Genomic DNA, 9422 nt, shown 5'->3' with positions numbered 1-9422 from the left:
TTTCTTTAGAATTTCTTTCTTTTAGTTTCTGAAAATAGGCTAATTTTAGGGTTGCTGTGCTGCCAGCAAACTACTAATTGTAATAATTGAATTATGTTACTTGCTAATGGAAACTGGCTCTAAAATTGAGCATTGGAATGGTAAGTCAGGAGACAAATCTAGAATAATGCTGAAGTTTTCATCCAGAAATGAGAGAATTTGGGATCATTTTCTTCAAAGGCTACAAACAAGAGTGAATAAAGAACATCAAGATGGATTTGGTAATTATTTTTATGTTCAGAGAATCTTGAGTTACAGAACAACAACTGGTGTCTGGTTTTGTATTCTTCTGATATCTCCATGATTTTTGTATCGATCAAGTATTGACTGAGGCATGAGCACAACATTTACAGTTTTGGATGAAAATGTACCATTTTTATCCTCTAAAGCATTCTTAAAAACTATCACCTCATCTTCATTTTCACTGTTACTTTTTTGCCCTCCTAATATTTTGCTTATTCATTCAGATAACTACTAGAATGGATATACTAGAAAGGAAGAAAGATTTCAAATCAATGACATCAGCTTCCACCTTAAAAATCAAAGAAAAAAAGAAAAAAGAGCAAATTAAACCAAGGGCAAAAAGAAAGGAAATAATGAAGATGAGAGAGGAAAACAGCAAAGTAAGAAACAGAAACCAATGGCTACAAAACAATGAAGCCAAAAATAATCTCAATGGGAAGGTTTTTAAAAAATTTATCAACTTCTACCTAGGTTAACCAGAAAAAAGAGAACGAATACGAAAATTACCAAAATCAGGAAAAAGACAAGGGACATCACAAGATATTCAACAAATACCATAAGAAGACACCATAAGCAACTTTATGATGATAAGTTTGACAAATACACTGAAAGACACAGCGTACCAAAACTCATGCAAGAAGAAACAGGTAACCGTAATAGCCCTGTATCTATTAAAGAAAATGAAACTGTAGTGTAAAACTTTACCACACAAAAAACCCTAACTCAGATGAATTAGTAATGAGTTGGAATAAATATTCTTAAAATAAATCACAGCACTTCTACACAAAATCTTCAGGAAAAATAAAGAGAAGGGAATACTTCCTTAACACAGTCGATGAGGTCAGTATTATTTGAAATCACCGGGCAAAGACATCAGAAGAAAAGAACAGCACCTCGCCTGGCGCTCGTATTCCCTCCGCGGGTCTTCTCTGTCTCGGCCACGCTCGGCTCTGATGGGACCCCTGCCCTTTGCCCCAGCCAGCGGCCCCGGCCTGCGAAGGAGGGCGGCATGCCGCTCGGCTTTGTCCGGCTCTCCGCGCACGCCACGGCGCGACCCGGTCCGCGCGGGCCGCGGGCTATGACCTGTCGGTGCCTACGACTGTACGAGGCCACCTCTGGAGCAAGCGCCTGTGAAAACGGACGTTCCGAGCGCTCTTCCCTCTGGGGGTCGTGGAAGAGTAGCTCCGCGTTCTGGCTTGGCTGCAAAACGCTTTATAGATGCAGGAGCTGGGGTCAGAGATGACGATTATAGAGGAAATGGTGGTGGTGTGCTGTTTAATTCTGGCAAAGAAGAGTTTGAAGTCAAAAGAGGTGACCGAATTGCGCGGCTCATTTCTGAACGGGTTTTTTATCCAGAAATGGAAGAAGTTCAAGTTTTAGAGGAGGTTTTGGTTCCACTGGAAAGAATTAAAATGTATGCCAAGAATAGAAAATGAGAAATTATACCTTTTTCTTAAAAATAAAGTGTTTTGGTGTTTTGTCAACTTAATAGTTTTACCTTCTAAAAATATTTAATTTGTTATGATTAAGGAAAGAGTAGCTCTGTTGGGATCACATAGAAACTTCCTTGTGCTTTTATTCAGTTGATGGTTGAACAAAGTAAATCTACTTTGTGGTGACCTAATGCAAACAGTGTCTTTTTTAAATCAAATGTCCATCAATTACAGACAAAAAAGAAGCCTATATTATTTAATTCAATAAATGATACTCCTTTAGTAATATATTTTGCTCAAATTGTAAGCAATACTTTTTATTCAATAATTATTTCACAAAAATTATTGCATAAACTGAACTAAAAGATATAAAAAAGAGAGGTTAAAGTTAAAAAAAAAAAAAGAAAAAACACTGAAAACCAGTATCCAATCCAATACACAAACACAGATGCAAAAAGTCTAAATAAATTTTAACAACTTGAATTCAACAACATAAAAAAGTAATGACAACAATGATGACAACAAAAAAAATCTATCATGACCAACTGGGAATGCAGGGTTGAGTTAACATTTGAAAATCAATAAAAGTAATTCACATTGCTAAAAAAAAAAAAAAAAAAAAGAGGAAAAATGTACCATTTTTAACAGTCTTCCTTTAGGTAGGTGTAAGGTACTTAAATTGCAGTGTTTAGAAAACATAAAACTTCACTGGAAAAATGTTACTCATTTGTACACCTTAATATTTTCTAAAGTGCTTGTTAGGTTTTTGTTTTTTATCAAGTTATTTCATGTGGATATTTAACATTTTTTCCAACCATTATCTTCCTTTCTGCATTTTCTCTGTATAATGTCAATTATTTCAATATTTGCTAACATAATGATGTTGGGGTTTTGTTAGTTTCTAAGTTTCACTTAAGAGTGTTAATTCTGATACCATAATGCTTGCTGTGTGCTATTCTGGTATTTACTGTAATTATATTTTGAAAATTAGGAATTTTGCGAGGATAGGTCCTCCATTCTTGCTGATGTATTCTGCGTATTAGATAGGTATTAAGCATTTATTTCACATGTAACATATGTTTTTTGGTAAGTTAATAATGTCTTAAATATAATTTGTTGTTGTTGTTGTGTTGAGTTGGAGTCTCACTCTGTCATCCAGACAGGAGTGCAGTGGCCGCTCCTGGCCACTGCAGCCTCGACCTGCTGGGCTCCAGCAATCCTTCCGCCTCAGCCTTCCAAGTAGCTGGAACTACAGGCGCGCGCTACCACGCCTGGCTAATTTTTTAAAAATTTTATTGTAGAGATGAGGTCTCGCCAAGTTGCCCAGGTGGATCTCGAACCCGCGGGCTCAGGCAATTCACTCACCTCAGCCTCCTAAAGCGCAGGATTACAGGCTGAGCCACCGAGCCCGGCTAAATAAAATGTTTTAAACTAAGAATTTTACAGATGTTTCTGCAAATTTAGAAGCAAATTGTTTATTTATGGCAAATACAGTATTATAAGTCAAATGTCATCATACTTATTATTTATAAACTAGCTTTAGGCGAGGCATGATGGCTCATGCCTGTAATTCCATACTTTAGGAGGTGGAAGTGAGAGGATTACCTGAGTCCAGGTGTTTGAGACGACCCTGGGAAACTTGGTGAGATCTCTACAGTAAATTAAAAAATTAGCTGGGCATAGTGGTGCATACCTGTAGTTTCAGCTACTTGGAAGACTGAGGTAGAAGGACCCCCCTGAACGCATGTATTGAGGTTGTGATAGCCATGATTGTACCACTGCACTCTAATCTGGGCAAGGGAGTGAGACTCTGCCTCAATAAATAAATAAATAAAAATTAAAAATTAACTTTAGAGTATAGTTCAAATTGAATTTTTGACAATGTATATTTACATTAATTTGAGCTAAAAAAGCCAAATTTTCTGATGTCAAGTTAGTCTGAATTATTGAGATTTTAGTAACCAAATACTCTTATTCAGTGCAGGTTTTCAATGAATGATGTCAGAATCTTAAACTTAGGCCATAAGAAATATTTACTTTGATTCTTCTTAATTTTAGAAAGAGCAAGAAGAACCAAAGTAATCAAAATTACTTTTGTTTTGAGGATGAGGAACCAGCTTTGGAAATAGCAACTTCTCTACTTGTTCAGAATAAATAAGAATTCATGCAAGATTTAAAGGAAAAAAGGTTTATTTCTTTGACTTGGAACAAAATGTAGTGTCCCTCCATGAGAAGCACTGAATTTTTTTTAAAAAGACCTATTACAAATTTATTTCTCTAATTTTAGATCTGGATTAAAATAACTTTGAGCACAGTTTTCCCCATCATCTTGTACTTTTATACATGTGAATCTAATAGAAAACATTGCCAGACATTATCATGTTCACTTTAAAATAAGACATCCTTTGAAGTTTTGTAGAGTCAGAATAATTTATTTTAGTTCACTAATCTTAATTCTTAGAGTTAAATAAATTACTTAAATGTCCTACTGAGACCCTAGAATTTGGTTTCAATAAATATAAGTGCTGATGCTTCATCCTTTAGCTGTTTCAGATTTCATAACAGTTGTAATGTTGGGAACAGGTCAAAGTATGCGCAGGGCTGGGCCCAGAGGCTCACGTATGTAATCCTAGCACTTTGAGAGTCCAAGAAAGGAGGTTGCTTGAGCTCAGGAGTTCAAGACCAGCCTAGGCAACATAGTGAGACCTTGTTTCTACAAAAAATGAAAAAAATAAGCTGGACATGGTGGCATGCACCTGTAGTCCCAGCTACTTGGGAGGCTGAGGCGGAAAGATCGCCTGAGCCCAGGAAGTTGGAGCTGTGGTGAGCCGTAATCATATACTACACCTTCAACCTGGGTGATAGTGAGATTCCAACTAAAAAAAAAAAGTATGTGTACTGTGAATGATAAATGGAAAGAGTAGACCACTGATGCGATGACCATATGTCCCAGTTTTGTCTTGTTTTTTGTTTTTGCCTGGCATAATACTAATAATTATTATTATTTGAGTCATGGTCTCACTCTGTCACCCATGCTGGGGTGCAGGGGCATGATCATGGCTCACCACAGTCTCCACATCCTGGATTCAGGGAATCCTTCCACTTTAGCATTCTGAGAAGCTGAGACTACAGGCATGTGCCACCATGCCTGGTTAATTTTTTTGATATCTTGTAGAGATGAGGTCTCACTTTATTTTCTAGGCTTTCTGGCATAATTATTAATAGTACCCTCTTTTACTCTCAGAGTTATCCAGGTTAGGATATTGGAATATATATGTTCTTGCTATCTATTGGATTGATTTTATGCCAATCAAAAATCCTTTAAAGCTTAGTTTTTGAATCAGGCAAAAATGATACTACATCATTTTACAAACAAATATGCTTTGTAATTAAATATAGCATGCAACGAGTTTTGATTTTAAAAAAAGTTTCTCACTACAAATTTGTAAGACTGAAAGATTTTAGGTAAGCTTTTTTAGATGTTCCTTGATAGTGACAGAAGTATATTTTATGTCTTTCTTTGGGTAATCATCAATTAACAGCTTACTAGCTGTAGCAATTTCTTTACTGACTTATTTTATTAGGCTCTATTTCCCTTCATGGTTATTTAGTAATATGAATTATTGTTATAATTCATTGCTTTTTACTAGTAACATGAATTCATGAAGATGATGTTTGGTTGCTCCTGGGAAATTTATTTTAGCCTATCTAGTCCATTTTTACAAGCAAGATTAGGAGGTAAACTTGGAAAGAGGATTTTTCTCACTTGCCCCCTTACTCACCTACCCCCATCCTTGGCAGAAAAATAATGACCCAAGAGTGACCCCAGATCAAGATTCGGGGAGAGGATTAAGAATGTGAGCTGTCTGTAATAATGATGATGATGATGATTATAACAATGGTAGTAATAATATTGGTGTTAATTTTGGAGCACTTTCTGTATTCTAGGCATGGTGTTAAGCATTTCATTTTATTTTAATCTTTACAGAAACTTCTCTAAAGTAGGTGTACAGATCAGAAAAATGAGGTTCAGACAAGTGTGGTGATTTTTCAAGGCTACACAGTCAGTAAGGCTTCAGAATTTGAACCTGAATCCCTTTGTCTCCACAGCTCATGATTTTTTAAAAATATCAAGTTGTCTTTCTAATATGTTCAGAGTTAAAAGGAAAATCAGTGCTGCACTTTCCAGGTTAAGATAGCAATTTTTCTTTAACAGACTAATCGTGTGTGGGTGAAGGGGCATGAGAGCTATAGTAACCTGAAAAGGGGGAGTCTGCTATAACTTGATACACTGACGGGGCTTCTGAGCTGGAGTAGGTAATTGGTGATATTTGGGGGCTAGAGTTGGAAATAGTTGAGGGATTTTTAGTACAATCACAGGGAAAATTAAAAAGATTTTATTTATGGTAGAGAATTCAGGGAGAACAAATGAGTTTTTTAGAATGGGGCTATGAGTTAAAACAAAAAGAATAAAGTGAAAATATGATTGGGATAATAGAGTCCTGTATTAATTGTTGTGACAGCTCAGGTAAGAAATTTACTGAGATCCTATTAAGCATTTCCTAACATGATCAGAACCTATGAGAATGATGTCTTACTTGGTCAGGTGGTTGACAGTAGAACAGACTTGACTTGAAGAGGTAGAGAATGAATCTGCTACCAAGTGCCCTGTTCTTAGGGATCTTGAGGGTAGTAGATCTTAGGGACTTCTGGACCCTTGAGTCCAGATAAATGTTGGGTAAAAGAATGAGCTCAGTGTAGTCCCAGCTCCTTACAAACTGTATCCTTGACGTTTTAGGCTGAGGAGGAACCAGAAAATCAGATAATAGGACAATAAATTGGGAGTCCCTGGAAAGGATTGATAGGTACACATGGATTAAAAGTCTTATTGAGAAATTGAGATTGTACTGTAATTTACATTCCATAAATTACTCCCTGAAATTACACCCTTAATATTTCCTGACTGTGTGCTTAGCTATAATGGCCAGGATATGGGAAAATGGCAACTGTCCAAGAAGGGAAAGTGAAGGGGCAGGAACACATGGATATATTTGATGATGAATTCCCTTTGTTTTTTGATGCTTGGTGTTGTCAGTAGAATATGTAGAGAGCAATTTATTTTACTTCACTGAAACTGGTGTGTTTTTTTTAATTGTGCATTCTAAATTATCAGTTGACTTTAAAAACAGGTTAATAGCACATAATTAGTTAGAGCAATAATCCTGAGATCATCTGTGTTTGTAATCTTACCAATCCTGGTTGAGCCTTCTGGTGCTTGCTATTTTAGCTTTCATTGTTTTATTTCTTCTGTACCTCAGATCAGAAAATTGCTTAATAATTTTTCTGAATAATTTACTGAAACTCAAAGTCTCAGTATTTATTTTTTATTTAGTTAGTTAGCTAGTTAGAGTCAGGGTCTCACTCCATCACCCCGGCTGGAGCAGTGGCACGCTCACAGCCACCGCAGTATTGACCTGCTGGGCTCAGTTGATCCTTTTGCCTCAACCTTCCAAGTAGCCAGAACTACAGGTGCATGCTACCACACCCAGCTAATTTTTTAATTTATTGTAGAGATGTGGTCTCACCAAGTTGCCCAGGTTAATCTTGAACCCCTGGGCTCAGGCAGTCCTCTTGCCTCGGTCTCCTGATAGGTCTAAGTTTTTAATTGTGCCAGGAGGAAAATGAAAAAAAATTAGGATAAATTTTGTTTGCTGACTAGAATTATAATTCAAGATAGGATGTTAAAAATAACTTTTTTGGTTGAGTCCATGTCTCACTCTGTCACCCAGGCTGCAGCGTAGTAACACAATCATGGCTCACTGTAGACTTGACCTCCTGGGTTCAGGCAATCCTTCCACCTCAGCCTCATGTAGCTGGGACTGCAGGTGTGTACCACCACACCTGGCTAATTAAAAAAAATTTTTTTTTTGCAGAGATGAGGTCTTGCTATGTTGCCTAGGCTGGTAAAAATATCTTTTGATATTGTCTTTTCATAGTGTTGGTGGCCAAGTAGCTTGGTTTAGAACACTGTAGTTTGTGCAAGGTGGCTAAGTTCAAGGATTTGATTGTCAGGAGTATTAGGATATTTTGAGTCAGAAGAAATCTTTGTCATCCTGTTCAACTTTCCACCTAAAAGAATCTCTCTTTTTTGCATCTATGACAAATGGTCATTTAAACTTTGAATTTTTTTTTTTTTTTGAGAACACCACTTTTTTATTTAAAAAAATTTTTTTAAAAGTTTTTGTAGAGGCAGGGTCTTGCTGGCTTTCCCAGCTGGTCTTGGATTCCTGGCCTCAAGTGATTCTTCTGCCTCGACATCCCAAAGTACTTAGATTGGTAGCATGAGCCACCATGCCTGACCAAGAACCGATTTTTTGAAGCTTTGTTGCTTTCATTGCTACAGTGAATAATGCCAGTCTTATTGACATACCATTTTCTGGATATGTCATAGGTCACAGGATCAGCCTCCAGTTTCAGGAGAAATAAAGCAGTTGCATGTATATGAAGGACATCTCGTGTTACCGTAGTTTTAAAGTTTTCTGAATTTAGATTAAAACATTTTAAAATTGGCTTGTTTTAAAGAAAATAAGTATTTTAGTGCTAGAGTGAGTCTGTAAAGGAGCCAAACTTTCATCTCTTTTTCTTTATCATTGTTTAGAAGAAAAAAGCAAGACAGACTATTTTACATTGTTGGTATTAGCATGTTTGGTAAGTTTTTAAAAATATTTTTTCTTTTTTCAAAATTTGTATTGAACTGCTATAATCTTATTTAATTATATTAATGGAGGAAGATATTAACATTCACTTGACTATTCATTGTAAGGTAAGATTTGGGAGATTTGAGCTTTAAAATGAAACATTCTGTGAATTTAGACATGCTTTTGTATGAAATAAGCATGTTACCATAGAACTTAAACTATATATATAAGGCATTCAGTGATATTTCTGATCTAGCAAGTTCCTAACTAAGAAAAATATAAGCATCTCTAAGGTAAGTAGAAATGGTTGTAGGCAGCTTTTAAACTGAAATTGTTTTCATAAACTCTTTATTTGGCAAGGAGAAAAAGAATGGAGGTAGTTTAAAAAGGATAAATTTTAGAACTTGTAATCATTGTCTAGGAAACCATTTTATACTTATAAATTTAGAACCAAGGAGAATTGGCATTACTCAAACAGGAGAATATCTTTGTCTTTGCTGTACTAGAATTTGACTTACTGTAGAAACTAAAGAATGTAAAAGTGCTGTATTTTGTGAAAATTCAGTTAAGACAAGCTCAATGAGAATTTTGTCTGTAGTTTTTGCATTTGTAAACTGTGAACAAACAGCATGTATGTAATTTTTTTAGTGAATTTTTTGAGAAAGTTGTTTATTATATATTATGATATTTGGAAAGTCATTTTTGTTAAATTGATGTTCAAACAGTTTTGTAAATTATATATATATAAACTTATAATTTATATATATATAAATTTATATATATATAATGTGATTTCTGTATTCTTATTTAGGAAAAGTTATTTTAAATATATTTAAGATTGTGAGCCAGGCTTGGTGGCTCAGCCTGTAATCCCACACCTTGGGAGGCTGAGGTGAGTGGACTGCCTGAGCCGGCAGGTTCAAGACCCACCTGGGCAACTTGGCGAAACCTCATCTCTACAATAAATCAAAAATTAGCCGGGCGTGGTAGTGTGTGCCTGTAGTTCCAG

General features: G+C 35.8%; 1 pseudogene; it reads left to right on the top strand.

Annotated features, from left to right (window-relative positions):
* Positions 1 to 1276: 1276 nt before the first annotated feature.
* On the top strand, positions 1277 to 1757 carry LOC103259120 (annotated as a pseudogene).
* Positions 1758 to 9422: the final 7665 nt, after the last annotated feature.

Source organism: Carlito syrichta, unplaced genomic scaffold (genome assembly GCF_000164805.1).
Source record: "Carlito syrichta isolate Samal-C Ts95f unplaced genomic scaffold, Tarsius_syrichta-2.0.1 Scaffold302524, whole genome shotgun sequence".
Classification (NCBI taxonomy): Eukaryota; Metazoa; Chordata; class Mammalia; order Primates; family Tarsiidae; genus Carlito; species Carlito syrichta.
This window is presented reverse-complemented; position numbering and strand designations above follow the sequence as displayed.